Raw genomic sequence first — 22,814 nt, forward strand, 5'->3', positions numbered from 1 at the left:
TCGGAGCTGCCCACGGGGTCCCTGGGGGTGGCAGCTGTACCCAGGCTGGCTGCAGGTTCAAACACTTCTGATGCAGCCACTTGAGCTTCTCTGGTTTGTCATCCTCATCCTACACAGCCTTCCTCTCCAGGCTGATCACTTGTTTCTCTCGGCAGGGACTTTATTAGTAAGGTGACTCTGTGTGAAGTGTCATTGTAAAGGGCAGCTGGGGATTATGTTTTGTCCCTAACACGATTTAACATCCTATGCCACCTTCCTGTCCCTGTTGAAAATATGCACTCCTATTTTCCTCCCTTCACCTAAATCACGCTTTTCTGAGCTTCATTCTCAAACGATGGGTCTCTGTTTATCCAGATCAATGTAGACTAAGCAGGATTATAAAAGCAGATTTATCCAGGGCCATAATACTGTAGTTCCAAGCAGCACTCTCCAGTGGCTGCGAGGTGCTTAATCATTTAGATTAACTAGAAAGATCTATGGCTTTAAACTGCTGTTTTGCGTCATGTCCTGAAAGCAGCTTTATGAATTGGTTGGGAAACATTATAAAGGTGATTAAAAAACTGTCTCTGATCGTGGATTCTGCACGAAAACTGCAAGGTGAATGCATCAATTTTCAACAGTTTAATTCACCTGTGTCCACCCAAGTAGTCAGATTTACATGTGTGATGCAGACAGCAGTGCTTTCATGAATGATGGAATATTTCCTGAAGATATGGAAGAAGAAAAAGAAAACACAAGGACATGCACTAGTAACTTGGGGGAACACATCGCTTTCAACACTGTCAGATTACTCTTTAGCTCAGCACTCACCCTGTGCTGTGTTGAAGGATGCTCTTTAGAACCAAATATTAAGCAGAATATTAAGAAGTAGTTAAATAAACCAGGTATGCACCATCAGTAAAGGCAGGCTTCATAATTGGCCAGCTCTTGGATGCAGAACATCTTTTCACATCTCCTTCTGCTAACCTGCAGGTTCCATATCGTCCCACCTTCCAGCTTTTTCCCTCTTGCCCCTTCTGCAGTGATTGCTCAGTCCACTCCCTCTTGAAACACATCACGTTGCAATGACAGTGGTGGATGCGATTTATGCTGCAAGAGTAATTGATTCACTGAGGCTGCGTGGTGATTGAGAGTTATGTAGGACAATCTGCTCGTATTGTGTTTGGTGCTTGGATGGCTCACATCTTGGTCTGAAATGGCTTTGCCATCCCTAAACACACTCCCTTCTGCCTACAAACTGTGTAGAGTTGGTGGGAAAGAGGTAGCAAGGCATGTCCTCTCCCTAACAGGTGCTTACAGGGGATTCTTGATTTTCCCGAATTAATTGTTTGATAGGAATGATTGGACTCGATGATCCGTTGAGTCTCTTCCAACCTGGTTATTCTATGATTCTATGATTCTAATAAAGCCACTAACAAGTGCCTGGAACTTTTTGTTGCCTGTGTAGCAACTGAGATCATGAGGACAGCTATGAAAACTCTGTCCAGGTAGAAACAATCTGCAAGTGCTTTTCCTCGTGATAATTTTCTAAAAAGGGAAACAACCAAGAGAAAAACAGTTCCATAAATTTGTTTATAGAACATTCAGTGACCATGAATCATGCTACAAATATATCAAGGTGTATAGGTTTCAGGGTTCCTTCACCGGATTGGTACAGTGGCTTGTAACAGACCTTGGCAACAGGAGCTTTGTGATGGCTGTGATAAACTGTTTTTATCCCTTATCTCTCCCTTTATTCCTTCCTTCCAGTTACACCAGGCTTTTACCCGTAATGTTTATTCCTCACCTAATGGAAAATTTTTGACCGAGAAAAAGATCACTTCTGTTGAAAAACCAAAAATGTCCAGCCAAAACCAACGTTTTCATTGTTTGGCTGAAAATGACAGGTTTGCCATTTTAAGCTTAAAGTTTTTGGTTAGGGGCCAAAATATTTTTGCTTTTTGCCTGAAGTCTCCAGTAAAAATTCCCATTTTTTTCAGAAAGACAGACACTTGCTTTTACATCAACAAAAAAAAAAATGCTAAAAACCTGATTGCTCACCAGAAGTAGTTTAGACAAAAACAGTTCAACAGAAAAGCCCTTTTTTTTCTCTAAGTGAGTATTAAATAGCAAAAGAAACATGTTTCTGTTCACCTCTCTGTTAAGTGAATATGGCAAAGCTGAAGGAGAACACTTGTCGAAAGATTCATGATTGGCATAGAAATAATGGCATGTGATTTCAATGTTTGATTTCAAGTGTCTGCTCAGTCCTTGTCCTCTGCATCACAAATCACAGCTTGTGCACAGCTCAGAATTCATGAGGAAGAAAGGACGACAAGAAGCATGCACTGAGAATATTAACAAATTATAGGAACTGGGCAGTCAATAAGTGATGATTAATAAATGTTACACTAAACTGGGCTATTTCACTAAACTAGATCTTTCCAAATAGACTCATAATAGTCATCTTGCTCCCCTGCATGTTTACTAGTGCTTTTCTTAAATGCTTTTAATGATAAGCAGTTACTAGGACTCCTAGGGGGACTGCTTTTTAATATAGCTTTCAGGTGACAGAGGGCCACAGGAATCACTAGGATGGAAAGAGCCATGAGGATACCATGTCTCTGAAACTTTTGCTGCTCCTCTGTGACAGGGTGAACTCAGTGACACTTTTTTAATCTGCGTCAGTGAGATATAGGTGACAAAGACCAAGCTAAGGAGGAGTTATCCATCCCAGGGAAGCTCCAAAAGGACTCTAAGCCCAGTTATACTAGAACGCCCAGTGCCTTGATGGGAATCAGGTAGACAATGGCAAGAGCCTAAATGTGGCATTTTGGAACGCTGAGAGGTCACCCTGTAACTGGCCAGTCTTGAAATGGCTGTCTTCTTTTTTGATCCTTGTTTTTGTTTTCTTGAAACTCAGACACATTTCAGTGAAACTTCTATCAGGAAATTATAACATGCAAAGTTGGCATTTTTTAATGATTTCCATAGAGCAATTTCCAATTAGATACACATCCTGTACAACAGTGGACCAAAAAAAAATGACAAAGCATTGATTTTCTTAAGAAGAGAGACCTACATTTGTTACCCTCCACAGAAATAAGGCCAGCATCACGGTGGTTGTTGGGTTGTAATTTGTGTGTGTTTCCACAGTATCAAACACCATGCTATTATGCTTGGCTAACACTGGAGGTGAACACTTCTTCAGAGGAGGAAATTTGTGCACATCAACAAGAGAACCAACTTAGTGATACATAAATAATCTTGAGTCACTGTTGAGTAACACTATAAGCACACTGACCCAGGCATTATAGTAACTGTAAAGCTTTCAAGTTATATTCAGTCATTTCTAGGTCCCAAGTTGAATTTGATATGAGTAACATTGATTTCTTTTAAATTTCAGGTTTAGTATTTTGGTTGGGAGACTTAAAGATCAGTTTAATGATTCCTTTACTTATCATACTGGCGTGTTTTCCAAGCTGCCTGTAAATCAACATCTTCATGATTATCAAATACGTTCAGTTTGAAGAAACATCATCGCTGGAACCTGATAAAAAATGGGAAGAATTAATGATAAATAACTGTTTATTCATATGAACAAAGGTTACAGCACATTGGTTTCTAGTATCTTTTCTAGACACTGTGGAATAGGAGAGTTTTAAGATAGGACTAGGGGTTTTTTCCCCCATAAAAACTGGATTAGACACTTGTAGATTTGGGGTAATTTTTTTCATTTATCCCTCTGTTCTCTTGCATGCCATGTTTTTCTCAATGAAGTAATTTTATCCCTGCATTCATGTATTAAGAATAGGGAAAAAAAATCAAACTGTGGGTTCTCATTTGTAGCAAGTTAGAGTTTCCTACATGAGTTTTCCATGGAATTTGTTTAGGAAAAAATGTAGAGTGCACCAAAATGAGATAATGATGGGGTCTAATGTTTATCAAAGCCGTTTTTCCCTCGTCATCAAACTGCTAACATCCCGCTGTCTACTGGACGAGAGGGTGCTGCACAAGCCAAAATGCAAAATACAAATGATCTCTTGTTAAGGTTCTCCTTTGCAGAAACCAGCACAAAAACCTGGCACATCGCAAAGATCTGTGTCGTTCTGCTCCTAGCGTTGATTTCAGATGAAGGAGGCACATATGTTCATGAGCATATAACAATGAAGACAGAATAACTGCTTATGTGTCATGAAGATCCCACAGAAAACTGAAAAGGGCCCCTATTTGAAGTCCCACAGACTTTAGGCAACCTGATTCAGTGGGAGGTATCCCTGCTCATGGCAGGGTGGTTGGAACTGGATGATCTTTAAGGTCCTTTCCAACCCAAACCATTCTATTTTTATATGATTTCTGTTACCTGAATACCCTGTGCTGTGAATCCCTGTAAGTTAAGCTAACTGGTGGCTTAGTGTCACAATATCATACAAGCAAGGAGACCATTCCTACTGACTGCTCTGGAGTACAATTCTTTGAAATCCACTCTTTCAATGAGAGCTTTTGTCATCTTAAGTCATCTTAAACGTAACATCTAAATTCTGGCAGTTTCACCAGGTTTTATTTTGATCCCAAAACAGTCCTTGAAAATTCTGTGTATGACCGTATACTTCAGAGTAATATAATCATGAGATTAATCAGAAAAGTAACGTAATCTCTCTCACTAGATTATTTTTCTTCTGTTCTGCTTTGCCTTTTTATTGTTTTTCTGACCCTAAACTTTGTGAAAGTATGTTCTTTACACACTTTTTTCTTTAAACCTCAGTGGATTTCACAGTGACTAAGAGGTTAGGGTCTTTTTCTTTCTTCTCCCCAGGAAAAAAAAAAATCAACTGTTTTATGTTTTTCACTTCTTACTCTCTGTGAAATCCTTAAGTGGTATAAATCAACATTGTTCCACAGAGGTAGAAAGGCTCTACTTCTACTTGTAACAGTGGAGAAAATCACCTATTGAATTTAGTATTTTTCACCAATTATAATAACTTATAAGCATTTCCTATTCTCTTTTATTTCATGGATAAAAAGGGGTTTTATGTGTATAACTCCTAGGGTGATAATAGCAGGGAGTAGTTTTACTGCACACATATAACTTTCCTTCAGGCCAAGAAAAGCAGCCACAGTGTTTCATCTACTCTCAATAAAAATTAAGCAGGATTAAAAAAAATGTCTAATTGATGGGGACAGAAAGTGGTGGGAGAAGAGAAACCGAAGTATGCAAATTATCAACATGATGGAAACAGAAATCACTCTAACTAGTTCGTCCTCTATTTTAAATGTTTTTGAACTCTCTCAAATTAAACTTTCAACTAAATGATTGTATGTTCAGTCTTTTTTTTTCCCCCCTACAGCTACATGGGACAAAAATCAAAGGATGAAAAATAGAAACATGAATATTTAATCTGCGTGATACTCTTGCTGACTTTTCAAAGCACAGTTTCCTAGCTGCCTGACTGCAGGGCAGAACAGCAACAAAGTCATTCATGAGAGTATCCTTATCCAGGGAAGCTCATAATCTTTACACTAATAATGTGAATGGGAGCTCTTATACATTTTTCTGGGGAATTGTCCTCAAAATGGGCCTTATTCTGGAAAAGAGAAGATGATGGAAGGTTTGGGTGAAAGAAAGATCAGAAAAACTTTCCCTTAGACTTTTTAAGGACTGGCCGCTATTTTCCTACAAATGCCAACAGTGTTGAAAATTAAAAGAGAAAAGATGCAAAGATCTAACAGTGTCTGTTTTGAAATGTAACCTATACATTTTAGAGACTTGAGAGCCACACACAGTCCCCTGCAGTTCCAAGTTCAAGCTTACGGACAGTAGCTGGAGCATCCAAACACAACTACTGTCTTACTGGTTCTCTTACACTCAGTTACCCCACTACAACCAAGGTAGTTATTAAATAACATTACAGAAAATTACACTTAGTTCCAAGTGACATCCAGGTTCAATCAGCCATTGAAGAAGTTGGGGGAATAGACGGTGGGTTGAGTTTGGAAGACCTTGAGGCTAAGAATGGGAAACAGGCAGCAGAGGGAATTAAACAGCAGTGTCGGTGTGTACAGGGATCAGGCTGCAGGAGCTGAGCTGTTGTGGGTGTATATAAATGATAGTTACGTGATGTTCCTGAAAGAATACAAGGGATACATGAAAGAAGAAAAGGTCCTGAGTATGCAAGGAACAAAAAGCAGATGAAAGCAATATAAGATGAGTTTACCATTTAGGTGAATGTATGCAATCCTGTATCTAATCCCATTAAGGAACTCAAGAAAGGTGAATATCTCAATATAAATAACCACAGTATTAAGCTCTTCAGTGTCATATCTGTTGAACTTTAACATGAAACTTGAGAGGGTTAGGTGTCAATTAAAGAAACATTGTTCAAAATTTGAAGATGTGCCAGAATTTTCATCATCTGTTCAGATGGACATATTGTTCGTGGCAGGTGTTTCCAAGCTCTGATAGAGGATGGGAGATGATGTTTCAGCCCTTATTACACCCCTTTAAAATGTTAAAAAAATATGAGGTGGATCAGCAAGGTGTATGAGTGAATTATTGACACTTGTTAAAGCACTGGTGTTTGTTGATCTTAATCAATGGCACCAGTAAGTTGTCATGGCATTTGGCATCAAGCCCCTCTGCGATTGCCTCTTAAATGTTCTTTATGAAACTGCTGAGGACCACAACTATCTGTGTGGACATATGCAAGTCTATGTACATATATATGAAGAAGATGCCACATGTACATACAGATAGGATTTTTTTCAGGTTGTCAGTTCAAAAGAAAGTAAACTAGATGGTTTACATAAGCATGCCTCTTCCTGAAAGGCTGAGCTATTTTAACAGTGCATTCCACCAAAATGAATAATATTTGGCTTTTGGAGGCAGATTTTTCTGTGGTTACAACCTCTTTTGCACATCATAAAAGTCCAACCCCATCCTCTTGGTTTTTTTTCATTAAAAAGAACAACAACTAACCTTAAAAAATACCATATTTGTCATACACTTGCTTGAGCGCCAGCTCATGCGATTTATGCATCTACCTTCAGAGTAAACATACTCACTGAGGAAAATTATGAAGCATAGAAATGGGTAAGAATGGGTGACAGCAGATGGTGCTGCTGAGGACACGGCCTCCTTAGAGCTGACTTTGCAAAAGGGGCTGTAAATTGAGGTGGGTTATGAGCCCAAGCTTTGAACTGGAAAACTTTCAAGGCTTGCAGGTGGTCTGCACCTATAAGAGGGAGCTGAGATGACAGCAAAAAGCTCCTGCCTTCATGTGGGAGTGCCCTGGTTAGGTTCTGTTACCAGGATGGGTAAAACCAGTCTCTTAAATCTTGAATCCTCCCACATTTTACAGTGTGAATCACATTAGCAATTTGTGGCTACGGCTTACCTCCAGTTATAGACTGACTAGTCATTAGCACCTTCAATTAGTTAACCAGATTCTGTTCTCAGTTGTACCACCGTGAATCACAAGTTGATCCTGCAAAATTTAAAAACAAACAAACAAGTAGCGCTGAAAGAAACTGGCCCAGCATAAGTAAATTTGTCCCTTGACTTAACAATGAAAATTTTCAGCTGGTGAAGATCTTTCCAGTTTTGTTTAAGACCCTAGAGGTGTCCCTCTATACACAAGCAAATGATCGGATCCAAATTGAGCAGGATTTTTTGGTAGAAGGGGAAAACTATTTAAGGAGGGAGTAAATCGCACTGTATCATTCCAACTGTTCAAAATTTGTTTTGCCAACGCAACAGGAGAAAGCTGTTAAAAAAAGATTTTAATTGTAAGTCATTTTGGCTTTCCCTGTAAGAAAACAAGGAAGAGGCAAACACAATGGCTAAAGAACATGAAAAGATCCCAAAGGTTAAGAATGCTCCAAGAAAAATATGCTCTCAATCTGAAATAGTGAGCAATGGAAACATTATTTGTACTACTTTCAGTGCTGTTGGTTGCAAGAGGCAGCAAAGTCTCTGTGATTTCCAAGGTCTGCTTTTCCTTGGGAAGGTGGCAGAAGAGAAACATGAGAGGCTGAACCTTTATGCCTTGATTCTCAGAGAGCTACAGGGCATTCAGCTCTCCCACCACAAAGAATATATTTGCATAGCTCATTTGCAGGGTGAGTAAGAAGGCTCAAGTGGCAAATGGGATATTGATAATTTCCACAAATCCTTCTGGGACTGCTGTGTTATTCCATTCGTCTGAAAAATCAACCAATGTTTGCAGCAAAAAAAATTCCCTTTCTGGTAAAAAAGTACGGCTCCAAATGAATTACCTTTCAAAACTGATATTTAAGGATATTTTATTAGTCTGATGTCTTTCCAAGTCTTACCAGAGCAATCACATTGAATAGCTGTAGACTCAGTTATAATAAAAGAGACATTATTTGCAAGTGTTTCTTCTTGCCACTATCATAAAAGGGTAAAAGCAAGTGGAAAAGCACTTTTCAGTGCTCTGATCCATCTCCCTCATGTTGCTCAGTCCATATGCTGGGCTCCTAATGACAGATTGAGCAGAGAGGCATCTGGGGACTGTGTAGGAGCTTATGCTGCATGGAAATGCTCTTGGGGATCTCCATGGAATGGAGTAGAGCAGCCCTATACCTGCCTTTGAAGGCACAGCAGGTACAGCACAGGCACGTCCCACCATCATTACTGAGCACTTCTTCACTTTCCCATACTACATCTGGAATATAGTTATTCGTAATAGAAAGAGGAGAGGAGCTCTTTTCCTTGTTTTGCTTTACTTTGTTTTGCTGGTGGTGTGTCTTTGTGTAATGTTTGTACTAATTAAAGAAGAGATTTTTTTTCTTTTTTTTTTTTTTTTAAAGGAGGCAGTGGTGCCAACTAAGGCTTTTCACAGAAATATTGGCAGAACAGCTTATATGGGATAAGGAAAAGAAAGGTTGTCATGATTAGCACATGATTTTACTTAGGCAGTGTATCAGTTAAATTAGTCTTGAAATTATAACATTTCAGCTGCTGGTATTTTTCATATTAAAAACAAAATTTAATTTTCCAGTTTTGCAGAAACAAAAATTCCAACCATTTGTTGCTTTCCACCACCACCACCACCATGAGGAAAGAAAAAGGAAAAAATAGAACGAAATACAGCCTAATCCCCCAAAAATAGATTTCCATAAAAACTATTTTTGTCTAGGGGAGAATGTCAGTGCAGAAATTTCAGCCATCCATAGTGCCAGTACCTTGTGGCATCTTCCAGGTAGTTGTGGGTGCTTCACTGCCCATGGTTTCATTTAATGTGGGGTAAACCTGACCTAAATCCTCCACTCACGGCTCTATAACCCAGATCAGAATTTACCATGGATGCACGAAAGCTTCTCATATCGTCGTAGTCATTGGATGGGAATCAATGTTTTGTGAAGCAGCATCAGTGTGCACGCTGCCCAGCAAGCTCAGGCAAAGGAGTATCATTTCTGACCGTGTGTGGCAACCTTTTTCAATGCTTGGTTTAGTTCCATTCAGGCTACAAACCAGAGAACCAAACCAAAAACAGAATTAAAAAAAAAAGAAGGAAAAAATCCTTCCTGATTTTTGACATAAAGCTAGGTTTACCACCAAAGAACAATAAAAATTCTTTTATTACCAACAACAGGAAGAGCAAAGGGAAAAAAAACCACAGAAAATCTTTGTTATAATTTTTCCATAACAAATAAGGTCTTTTCTGGTCATGTTTGGCTTTTTTTTCCTTAAAATTGTATCTGTTTAGGAAAAAAAAAACATGTTTAGAATAAAAACAAAACTGCAGAGGAAAAAGCATAGCTCTTATTAAAGTGTTTGACATCATAACCCATCTATTAAATAGCAGTATTCTTAAAGGAAAGCGATTTACAAATAAAAGGACGGAAATGAAAGGTTGTATGAGTTCCCAAGCCCATTGTTGAGGCAGTAAAGCACAGAAAACTTCCACTATCTATAGTTGCTGAAGTCATGTGTTAGCAGGAACCAGCACTGGTGGTTCCCACAGGGAGAAGATCCTTGTAGAGAAATACGGCTGCAACTTGCTTTTGTATTTCTTTATTCTTCACACTTTTTTGTAGCTTTACTGTGAGTAGCTAGGGAAGATAAAGTATCAAAGGGGAGTGCAATGCACTGCTTTCTTTGGCTAGGGACCGCGATAGAGCTGCATCCTGTGGTGCCCTGCTCTCCATGGCCCACCCTGAGTGCTCCTGCCCTGCAAGTGTGGCCAAGCATCAGCTGAAAACCGGCTCCTGTGATTTGGAGGGGGATGTGAAGTTATCTCCAAGAGCTTTTTTTTTATGCTCTCCATAGATTTGGGGACTGGTTTGGTTTTGTTTTCACTGGGCTTCTAAGAAAGAAAACTCTTTTTTCCTCTTACAAAGCCTGGCACGCTTTCTTCCTGCGCTCGGCATTTGCTGTGTGTGGCTCTGTCGAGGCTGATTAACGTTGATAACATGTGGCAGTGAGTTACTACCATGTGAGACTATAAAGCCAAAATGGACAGATTCGACATAAAACAGTTACAAAAAAGGCTGTTTTTCCTCCTTTATCTGACTCTGCTCTCAATAGCAAAGGCAGCTGGGTAACAAAAGGCTTTGTTCCCCATTAATCTGTAGTGAGAACTATCAGACAATTCACCCTTCCATCTGTCTGTCTGCTCTGACCCTCTGCCATGGAGTTACAGGAGATGCTGCAAATCCAGACCTGGGTAATGGTCATCGCTGATCACAGCAGCTGAGGTTCCTCTGGGCACATCCCGAATGATCGTGGAAGGGCAGGACCTCAATTAGAATCATAGAATCATAGAATCACCAGGTCGGAAGAAACCGACCGGATCATCGAGTCCAACCATTCCTATCAAACACTAAACCATGTCCCTCAGAACCTCGTCCACCTGTCCCTTAAACCCCTCCAGGGAAGGTGCCTCAATCCCCTCCCTGGGCAGCCTGCTCCAGTGACCAATGACCCTTTCTGTGAAAAATTTTTTCCTAATGTTCAGCCCAAACCTCCCCTGGCGGAGGGAGGCTTGTCCCCTTAGACAGAAAAAGGACAGTTTTCCCAAAGGGATGCTGAGAGTGGTTCAAGGATGAAACAACAAAGGAGCAAAGTCCTCATCATATTTTAATGAGATTGAACCAGGACAAAGTTCCGTTTTTTTAATAAATTCTTAAAATTATAAACAAATACTAAAATGCTGACAAAAACTTTCCTCTGTTCCTTCATTGCTACCCTTTAGCTCCTTCCCAAATCCAAGTACCTCTTGCATTGTCTTGCAATCAAGACATGAATTGGGCAAAGACTTGTAAACAGGTCTGGCTACAGGCAGCTTCGTTAGTGCCAGTTCCCAATTCCTTCCCAAAAGACAATTTGAGGTTGCACGTGCATGAAGCCCATTAAAAGTCTTTGTTATTCTACACACAGATCTGCACTGGCATCTGAAGGTCTAAGCTCTTCAAAACAGAGTTTAGAAGTTGATGTGTCAGCGCAGCACCAAAGGGGTCCAGTCCTTCCAGCCACCTAGATTATACTGTCCAGTGCTTCGTTTAATTTGGTAGTCAAAGTGGTCAAAAATTCACATTTTGTTTCGGACATTGATGTCTTAATGCAGCAAACATCGTCAAATCAATCTAGAAAAAATAAGAAGACTGTTCTCATGTACATATTCCGAATTGTAAATACTCCTTTAATTTAGTACAAAAATGGTTATACTGTAAATTCTTTTATAGTATTTCTAGGTTTTGTTATTGGTTTTGTTTTTCACTTTCTTATGTATATTGTGGATTCGGGTTCAAAGTGAATGAGAGGGTACTATCAATGACTTGAACTAGCTTTTAAATGATGTGTATAGGGTTTTTTTTTTTCCTCCTTGCAGCACGGTATTTTCTCTTTGACCTCCTCATCATGGGCTTTCTCAGGAGAGCAACACATTTTGCTACAGTGTGTGGTGAGGGCATTAGGATTCCCATGGCCAAATTCTTTCCTGGGGTGCATTTGCATAAATATTAGAGAGTATCCTAAGATGAATTCTGAATTTTGGAAGATCATGGTGATGAAATGAAAATACAGCTCACGTAGAATTTGTAGGAGGATGATGTCCCAGAAGAAAAAACCCAAGTACTAAGCAGTTATTCTGAGCCCAGTGTTCACACATACAGTCAAGCAGTTGAAACAACCAGACTGAATCACTTTGAGTGTTTTCTTTTAAAAGAGCTGCTGGGTACCAATCTAGATCTAAGAACCCTACAGAAATAAGATGTGGAGTCAAGGCAAAAAGTGATGTATTGCTGCTTGGAACAGAGCTGAGTGTTGGGAAGAGAGAGGTCAGCAGGGAATATTGCCAAGGACCTGAGCTGGACTAATTATGGGGATTTAGATAAGGAGCAGAACAGCTCTGTGGCTGGGCCATAACACATAAGGAAAACATTTACCTGTTCTCTTATACAGCATGATATGTTATATGAACACTACATTTAACAGCATTATTCTTCTGGTTCACAGAAGGCGCTATAGCACAAGATATTTCCAGCATATGGAAGACCTTTATCTAAAGTCCGTCTAACCATGAGCCTCCCACTGACCATCCCTTGGTCTGTGAAATACAATACAAAGTCATACAGACAAGGTTAGAGATCTGTTCTGATTCATTCTTTCCCAAAGACACTTTCTTTTGAGAACAGTGGAAAGTACCTTTTTTTTTTTCCATGACCATAATTTAATTCTTTATTTTAACCAAGTTGCTACGTTCTTTGTCCTTGATAACTCACGAGTTCAAATGTAAAAAAAATGTATTATTACAAGAGAGAATTACGGGGTTCAAAGCATTCTGAAGCATTCCATGCTTCCAGCTTCTGGTACTGATATAAGTAGAGGAATATTTGTGGTTTTTTTACTTGCATGAAGTGGAAGAGTTCCAAGAGCTGGTGGTAAAAGGCCTAATGAAAGTCTGCCTTAATCAGACACAACAAAGATCCTGCATCCTGGGAGGTTTAACTGTTTATATGGACACGATGCCCAAGCACCACCATGCAGCTCTCTTTCACAAACATGCCCTTAACCATGTAAACTCAATCATTTCATGCTCAGGCAAAAATAACAATAGGAAATAAAGAAAACAAATCCTGATTTTGTTTGGCTGCTTTTATTTTTTTTTTATAAAGCATTACTTTGGAAGCTCAAGGTATGCAGCTCTCTAGTTCCCAAAGTTTGTTTGGACTGAAGATGTGTCTAGGATCTTTGGTGGTATAGTTGGATACCAGCAGGCTATAGAAACTGTGTCTATTTTGAAGTATATGCAGTTGTTGCACAAACATCTGACTTCTGTAGTGCAGGAGGTTCTTTTCTACTGAGCCTTCTGTTTGTCATTTATTTTTCCATTTTATAAATACTGATGGGAAACAACTTCTTGGAAGGAAGAAGGAAATCTTGTGGATTGTAAACACTGAGAAGAAGAGGAATTGTTTAGGATGGTGAAAAGGGTATAAGGACTAAAAGCGTAATGTTAAATAGAGGAAGGTTTAGGCTGAATAACAGGATAAACTTCCAAGTGCTGAAATCTTTTTAGACTGTGGAAAATTATTCCAAAGGATGTGGGAGAAGCTCCACTGTTTGAGCAGTTTGCCATTAGATTGGAAAAAAAGACTAAAAATAAACCCTAACCGGTCTTGCCCTAGCAAAGGGCATGAACTGAAGAGACCAAGTCAATGTATCCAACAGTACCTCCTTTAACTTCATTGACCACAAATCAATCCATGCCCAGAGAGTGAGAATATCAATGAGGCATGTATGTCTAAAGATTCATTCACTCACCATGTTCAGCTCGCAGCGATGTCTCTTACCCACTGAAGAGAAAATCTGTGCAATGCAAGAAAGTAAGACTTGCCATCAACCTCTCATCTCAGCAAGATACATGGCAACTTTAAACCAGGAAAATACAACATAATATATACCCACACACATATATATGAATTGCTCTGCTCTCCAGAGGGTCGATTACACCCTGGAGTTCAGGAAGCCTTCTTCATCCACATGGAGTAGTCTGGGAGAGAGCATGAAGAACATGGGAAAGATACGTTAAGTTTTCAGACCATCAAAAAGAACACAGGAATCAATTTGACACAGTTAGGCCCATACAGAAACATATTATACCCTAAAATTTGCCTTCTGCCCCTGAAGGACATGTTCAGATTCAGCACCAGTGGTGACACCCAGGGGAGACAGAGCAGTCAGCAGTAATTTCAGGTTTTCTGTGTTGCTCCGGCAAAACAATTTAAGTGCCTCATATAAGGTGGTTCAATGTTCAGGAGAGAATTTAAGTATTAAGTATCCATATGTTTAAGTTACAGGCTAGTAAAATTATTGTCTGTGTGGATAACTTAATATCAGATGATCTAAGTTGCTAACTTACATCTGTCGTAATGGCAGATGACACAAAGAAGAAAAGATGCAGCAGGATTTACAGCTGTAACAATTCAGCAGCAAGATTAGTAGTGTTTTGGATTAATCCACTTGCTGCCTTTTTCCCTTCTTTTTATGGATGATCTAAAAGCAAATTCTATTTATTTTTTTTCTTTTTTAAATCCATTCATGATGGTATTGACCTTCAGTTTCTAAAGAGATGAGAAATCTGCCCACTTAGTTTGCTGGGTCATTGGATTTTATCAGACCGTCTAAATTTATTCCATAAACACCATATTTATGAACTGTTTGCTCCCGGGACTCATTACGAGTCTTCAAAATTTGATCGGAATTACTTAAATCTGACTGGTCATATGAATCACATGATGGTGTTTCCACTCCTGAATGGAGGCGTGTGTAAGCACATCTGGTGCAAATATTTCCTAGTAGAAACCGAAATGTCAGTTTCTGTAAATACTTCTGTGTGATTCTGAAATTTGCTCTCAGCTACATTTTTGGCCAGTAAAACTTGATAACTCAAAAGTTCTTAGAAAGCAAAGACAAAGAGATGTGAACGTGGCCAAAGTGGCTTCATTGCAAATTTGAGTGATTCTAATATCAGTTAAAGCACACATTAAAACTGCAGTAAAGGTGTTTTTTTAAAAAAAAACTTAAGAAGATGCACAATTCCTGAATTATAGTGGATGGAAAACTTGGGAGTTTAAGTGAAAAGCAATTCAGCTGGGATCATGTCACCATTATGTGCACAGAAATATAGTATATATCCTGTTAACAGATAGGAACAAAACATGGTGTCTGTGTGTCTAATATGTTCTGCTGGATATGTTGCATTAGTTGAGAGGGCATCTGAATTCCACCACAAGCTCAGCTGGTCTAAACAGGTCTCCTACACATGCCATCACTAAAAATCATTACAATTAGGAATACCAGACTGGAAAGAACTCAGTTACTTCCTATCTAAAGCAAATCCTACCTTTTTCCCAGGGAACTGATGGATATCGAAGTTAACTTGAATTTTCTCCCTGTTATTTTTTTAATTATTATAATTTAAATGTTATTCCAGAACCTTTGTGCTTTTAGCCCCAGAAATGTGACTTCTAGCCTACTTTACTTGTAAATGATTGCCAACAGCCGGAGTCTGTGGTCTTGAAGGAGTCTCACCCAACCTTCCTCCAGCAGCCTCAGCATCGCGGTTACTGTCTTAGAGCTCCAGCAGCAGTACGAATGGCCTGACCATCACCTTTCCTTGGCTGGCTACTAGTTAAAACGATCTGACTACAAGTCATCTTCCAGTGTGGGCACCAGAAGCCTGATGCAGTCGCAGGGAGGGCTCGGCTTGGGGGATTTCACTCTCGGGTTGAGTCAATGGCAAATCTTTTAACTTCTCTGAAAGTGTGGCAATAGGTTCCTATGGTACTTGACCTTAGGACCCAAAGATAAAGGGTCTTCTTGTGCCTTTTCAAGTAAGTCACATTCTTAATCATTGCATTTAGCAGGAGATTTTGCTTCTTTATTCCCCTTTCTTCTAAGAAATCTCTACGTTGTCTCATTTCTATTTTTTTTATATCTTATTTTTCCTTAAATCTATTCTTGTCTACCTCTTAACTTCATCCTACACCTTTCTGTAATGCTACTGCAGATCTCTTTCCTTCTCCCACTGTTATGAATCCTCAAGGGCCACAAGAATTTTCCATTTTCCTGCCCTAAACTCTTCGTATATCTCTCCCCACCTCATTACAATAAAATAATTCTTCCATTTCGCTGTCACCTCAATTTAGCTCTCTCACCCTCCACTCCCTCTTTTTCCCCTGGTTTAAAGACCGAGCAGCATTTCCTGAATTGGAAAAGCCACAATAATATTTTTTCCATTGAAAATACCACAAGTACAGTATTTCCATTGAACGTACCGCAAGAACAGTGTTTCCATTGAACATACCACAAGGACGGTGCTTTTGAGGTATCTAAATGCTAAGATGAACTCATAATGTTCATCTTGGACTCATTAAAACAAAACCCCTTCTTTTCTCAAAAAAAAAAAAAAATTCCTCAGACAGAGAAAGAATTTTTATTCACAGGTTTAAAAAAAAAAAATACAATAAAAACAAGACCTAGACAGAGCCAGGACAGTTTTGCACTTGCTTTGTGAGTAAAATATAAATAGGTTTTAGCAAGTTAAAAAAAAAAAATCCATTAAAAATTCTCAGAGTGGTTGAACAGCTGGAAAAGCAACTTTTTTTGATAACATTTAAAGCTGCTTAGCAGCTGGGGAAAAAATTGCCTGTAAAAACACTTAACATTTACAGCCACTCAGTGGCTGGAAAAGCAACTTGTTATAAAATTGATTTAACATTTCAGTGGCTGGAAAAGACATACACACACATACATATAACGGCAGTGTTTTACATAGCTATTTATGAGTATTTAGACACAGATAACACTATAAATAGATAAGCTTGGCATTTCTGCTGATGCCATTTGTGGCAGTGAATAATTTCCATTCAGATCGTTCACCGTTTTATTTTATTTTATGGGACTTTTAAACTAAGCCATTTAAATTCCCACCAGTCTGAAGCTGGCATGCCTGGATGCTCAACCATCCCACCCAGCCCCCAAGATCTTAAATCACTTTAGTTATAGAGCACTTTATGAAATACAAACTCAGGCCTGTATCTGATCAGCTCAAATGAAAGACTGACTGAGGCAGCAGTGCCCAAATAGTGTTATAATTAATGCTTGTAATGAAGGGATTGTCTCCATTGGCTCACCTGAGCTGTGTACTGCCTTTGTATCACAGCCCTGAGAGCTGCTGGAAGCCTTACCTCCCCCAAAGTGACAAAGACAACATCTGATTAATTTAAAAGTGATGTGAAAAGCACCCTGTAAGAAGCACGTAAGCATATTTGTTTCTCTCGGAGATCAGAGTTGTTTAAAATGCCATTTTGAAGTGTGAGTCATGTCATAAACCCTAAAGCAGCATCAGGCAGTTGTGCTGCTACCTCCACACACACACAACTTCTGGTCCCCTGCATCCAGCTGCACAGCACAGAGGTGATGGTGCAAGCAAGGACCGGGTTCAGCCCTGATCAAAGCCCCAAGAACAAGAACTAAAGCTATTGCCTAAACGTTAGCGCTAAAAGACTTTCTGTCAGAGCCTGCAAACCGTGAAACATTTCCATGTATGAGAACCTTGATGCGTGTGGGCATACACTGGAAATAATTGCTATATTAAATTACTGTAATAATGTAATAGGTCTATTTGCAGCACAGGAATTTAATTCTTCCCTAGAACCAGTGATTCCCATTTCCCCCCTCCCTTGGTGAAGCAGCAGAACTTTCTGTCACCCTCCCTCAAACTTCACCCTCTTATGACATTTCTATTTCATTTTGCCAAGTGTGTCTCTATGATGAATTTAACTGGACACGTCCGTCATGCTTGAGAGATGACATGAAACCATAGAGGCAGTTATTCCGCTGTTACAATAAATTTCTGCAATAAAACATTTCATGCAATGCATGCGGGTAGGGGGCAGTCCAGGCAATGCCAGGACCTCTGTAAAACCAAGGGATTCAGCCTCACCCCCAAAGGCTGACCACAAGCTTATGGTGAGCCCCTTAAGAAGAAAATAGCGTCTCTTGGGGGAAATATAGCTAACTGTGTCTTATTTCCAAGCAAGGATTAGGGCTGAGGCTGCATATCTGATTACTCCCAAACCAGTGAAGAGGGAAGAGTAAGCGTGGCCATGATTTGGTGTCATTTCTCAAAACCTGACAGTCCAAAACTTCTTATAAAGTCAAGAGTAGAGCCCAAAGTGCTGCTTAGCTGAGTTTGGTGCCAGCTTTTGGAGATGAGACGAGACATTGGAAGTCTTAGCTCTACCAGTAACTCTGCAATGTCCTCACTATCATTATCAAAGTATCTGAGACAGATCTTTTAAGTTCAGCCACTTGGTGGCCAAATACTTGCAAAAATGGAAAAATAATAATTACCTACGAATATGTAAAGACATGTATTCATCAAGGATTGACAGGAATTGTTGAGTATTGTCCGGGCAAAGGGAGGAGGTGCAAAAAGAAGATTTTAGGAAGAGTTTTCTTTCCAGGGAGAACTATTACGCACTGGAATTATTTCCTCAATGAAAGCAGAGGAAGGCGATTCCTTCAGACATTTAATAATAGGTTGGGCAAAGAAATAGGAAATATAAAGAAGCCTGTACTGGCAGGTAATTGAGCTAATCAAAACTAGTAGGACTTAAACTTCTATTTTTCTAGGATCATTTAAAGTCAGCTGCAATAGATATTTCATTAATTTACAGGCTTTTTCATTGCAGTCCAATATCCAGGAGTAAGGCAGAATGGCTTAATGTTAAAAAAACACAAAACCAGTAACTGCTGAGAACACTGGGATGATGCAGTGCCAGCAAGGCGAGATTTCATGGGCATGCATAAAATACACAAGCAAGTTCTCAAGCAGGCCACAAAAGCCAATGTGGAAGAGAAGGGGTAGAAGGAGCCAAGGTCTGATCTGGAAAATAAAAGGGGAAAAGCAAGGCTGAAGAACCAGGGGATTGGACAAGATGGGATGAGATGGGATGGGAGGGGGTCCTGGAGAGGACTCTGTCTTGGCAATAGCCATGGAAAATAAAAGTACAGAATAAAAAAACTGCTTTAAGAACAGCCCGTGATCAAATACCAGACTGGCTAATTTGTATTTCAGGGGCTAGAGGAGAGGATGCTCGCTGCAGTCTGTGCCTCTGTACCTTGCAACACATTTTGTGTTCTTGGACACACAGCAAGTACTAAATCATGGGCATCCGGCTCAGACTTGAGCTGGGGTGTAAAGGCTGAGCAGCATCAGACTGAGTAACTAAATTTGGGGAAAGGCAGACACTTCAGAGCACTGTGGTGTCTGGATTACCCAGAAGATGGCTAAGTCAGGTACTTTTTTTCTCTCACTGTTCATGCTGAACAGCATGGTGAATGCCAGCTTTTATTCTTTCATCCATTCTCCCTGTTCTGCATTGTTAAAATCTAGAACACGCTGTCATTATTCCATAGCAGATTATTAACAAGTTCGGTGCATTGCAGGGCAGTATCATGATGTCCAGGATGCTGAGGTCAAAAGGGGACAAAGCCTCAGGCATCCCATCATCTCCCTGAGTAATGGACAAATGATGCTGAGTGCATCACTAATACTTCCCAGCAGAATCCCACCTCCCAGCTTTCCCAACCTTGGGCATGCACTCTCTCCTGTACCTGGGTCATAAAAAGTTTGTTCATAAAACTAAGCTGAAGAGAAAGAAGGAAACAGAAAAACAGCAAGTGATTTCCTCACCCATAAATTCCTTCAGAGATGAGTAAATGCAAATGAAGTTTATTGCCTTCTCAGGAACATAAAGGCATTTCAGATTATCTCTAGATTCAATACAGCAATCCATATGCATTATAAGCAATAATGGTTCCCAGTTGTAATTTCACAAAGGCTGTAAGTGCTTATCAGTGTATGGAAAGGCTGGAGTATTTGTCCCAGAGATGTCACAGCCAGTTTTTTATGTATTTGTTAACTGTAATAGTGGAGAGGCACAGTCTAAGGTACTTGTTCTGGTTTAATAGCTGTTTACTCCACAAGCATCATCACTCGTTGATACTGTTAATATTAAACCTAAGTAATGATATCAGAATTTGGCCCTAGACTTCTGCAGTTATTTTGTAGCCTGCACAGAGAAATCCTCCGTACAAATCTAATTCTACTTACATAAAAGTTGCTCAGAAGTCTAGATTATTCACTACATGTTTGCACAGCGACAAGAGCAATTAAATTTTACTGTGACTGGGGCTTGGGTGATCGCTGAGCTACAGCCCCGCCGAGAGCTTACATGGTGCTCGATATCCTTCCAGGGTGGACATCAAAGGTGATGTGGTTAGAGAAACTTTTGTCTTCTGTCTTTTTGAGGGAAGAGGTATCAAATATGCAAGAAAGAGGGGGGAATATTAGGTGAGTTAGTGCTTTATCTCGAGGTATCCACACAAGTTGTAGTATAAAGACACCCAAGGGAAAAGAGACCAAAAAGGAAAAGAAAGCTGAATCTCTGAATTTGGATCATCGCACTAGGAACAGAAAAGACTTACTCTATGGAAAAGTCACTAACTTCATGCTGTACTGTAACAACTCTAATTTGTACCCTAATAGAAGCTGATACCGCCATTAGATTTAAATTATAGTTATATCAACATCCATGAGCAAGTTGACCTAGAAACTTATTTATATAAGAACAGAAGTGGTCTGAGTAAAAGACTTATTTCAGATGCCAAAAACAAAAACAAAAACAAGCACAATGGGTTTTGGATCTAGACAATGGTTGAGAACCGTATTGGCAGCCATTAAGTTAGAATATTTGATCTTCACAGCTTGACGTCAAGAATGGCTTTTAAATCTCCTGGCTAGTAAATATATCTGGCTCAAGTGTTGTTTAACATTTGAGGCACTTATAGATACTGTGGTTACAAAGTTGATCAAACGTGCAAGGCATTATTTGTAAGAAAAACATTTACCTTACTGGAGAGGCTCAACATACACAGAAGGCTCAAATGATTTCCCGTCTGCTGTAACGCATGAAGTAAAGTGGAAAATTGCTTTGAGAATCATTAAAAAAAAGGCAGTTCTTCAGACGCATATTGCTGCATCTGGTAGGACTTGTGAATGCCTGTAGGTAAGTCCAGCACCATTTTCATTTGTGAGATAAAACATGCTCAAAATGTTAGAAAACTTGTATTGTGAAGCAAAGCAAAATGAAAATTATTTGAGATTTGAGAACTGACTGTGAAAATTTTGGTTATCATCCCAGTTCTCTTGTTCCTCTGTCGATGGAAAAGTTAAAAGAAAAGAGAGAGAGAGAAAGGTTGAAAAGACAGGGAAAAGAGGGAAGAAGAATAGAAAAGAGAAATAAAACACAGACATTTGGACACCTTAGTTGAAAATGTATTTAAGATTTTCCATTAGAATTTTTTGGGGAAAAAAGAAGGGTCCTGTTCAGAGGAGGTGGGTTTGAAGTGAAGCAAGGAAAGAGGTGGAAGGCTTCACGTAACAAGGTCAATTCTTGCATTCCGGTGGGATACGAGGCAGGGGTCTGCCTCTCTATTTGCTTTTCTGCCTTCATTGATGTGAGACTTCACCCACGGAGAGGAACCAGTGTTTTAAAATATTTGCTCTTACCTCAGCACAACAGTGTGAGGTGAGGCAGAGACTAAAAGCCGAGGCAGTAATTAAGGAGGATGGCAGTGGATTAAAAGAAATGAGGGAAAAGGACTAATTGTAACCCTGAAAGCTACTGAAGCAAAAAGGAGCAGCACCCACAGTGTGCATCTTCCCTTCCAAGTGAATGGGAGCACAGAAGCCCTCAAGCTCCTTCCATTTCCATCAGCTGCTGTGCTTTGTAATGCACAGGCCTTCTCCTGCAGCCTGTGAGATGCCTTCAGGATTGTCTGGCAATGTCCTGGAATGAGTATAGATGGTTTAACTAAAAATCCTACGTGCTCCAGATGAAGCCGAGGCCCCATGTTTACTATTTACTAACATAAGTATCCCTTAGAAGACTCACTGGTAAGAGCTATTTAATTGCCAACAGGAAAATGTTACTTTTCCCCTCCAGACATTTCAATTTATCAATTTCTTCTGGTCTTCAAGAGAAAATAGAGGTCTGACTGTATGACAGGAGGGAGGTTCACTTGTGTGGGTTCAGCTCTGCTCTGACACTGCCATTCTGAATCATAACCAAGATAAAGATTATCTTTCCACTCAGCTTAAAAATACTTAAAAGCCTTTTCCTGGAAATAGTTTGTTTTGAAGTGAGCCGGTGCAATTTCTGCATGGCTGCCATTACTCTGACTGTGGCAGATATAAGCTCTTAATAAGCCACTCTCAGAGTATTTTTGTAAGAGTTGTGTGGAGATAGGCAGGCAGGGCAAGATGCTATCGCTCTCTCTGCTGAAGGATGCTCTGCAGGGTGAATTCAACCATCTGTAAACCCCAGAAAATGGACACCAAAGTGAAAATTCCAACAGTGGGAAAAGCATCAGCTGGCACTCACCCTTGTATTGGGCATCAAAGAATCCATCAGGCTAAAAATCCATCTAAAATCAGGCTTCTCAGGAAAAACTTTCACTTTTAGATTCCAAAGTGTTGAATTTATGTGGGAACTACAGCTTCCTTTATTTTGAAGCTTGGTTTCCAGCACATTGGATGCATTAGCCCTACAGACTCAAAGCAAGAAAGCAAATAAAAAGCATCAGTTTTGACATGTTTTTGCTAAAAATAATGTTGTTTTTAAGCCAATCCTGGGATCTTGGGGCATTGACTCATGACTTCTGAATGCTTTGGGTAGAGGGGAACAGAGACTCTCCGGTAAGGGAATTGTATTACTGTATAAGCTGAATAACTAATGAC

Source organism: Phaenicophaeus curvirostris, chromosome 19, assembly GCF_032191515.1.
Source record: "Phaenicophaeus curvirostris isolate KB17595 chromosome 19, BPBGC_Pcur_1.0, whole genome shotgun sequence".
NCBI classification, from domain to species: Eukaryota; Metazoa; Chordata; class Aves; order Cuculiformes; family Cuculidae; genus Phaenicophaeus; species Phaenicophaeus curvirostris.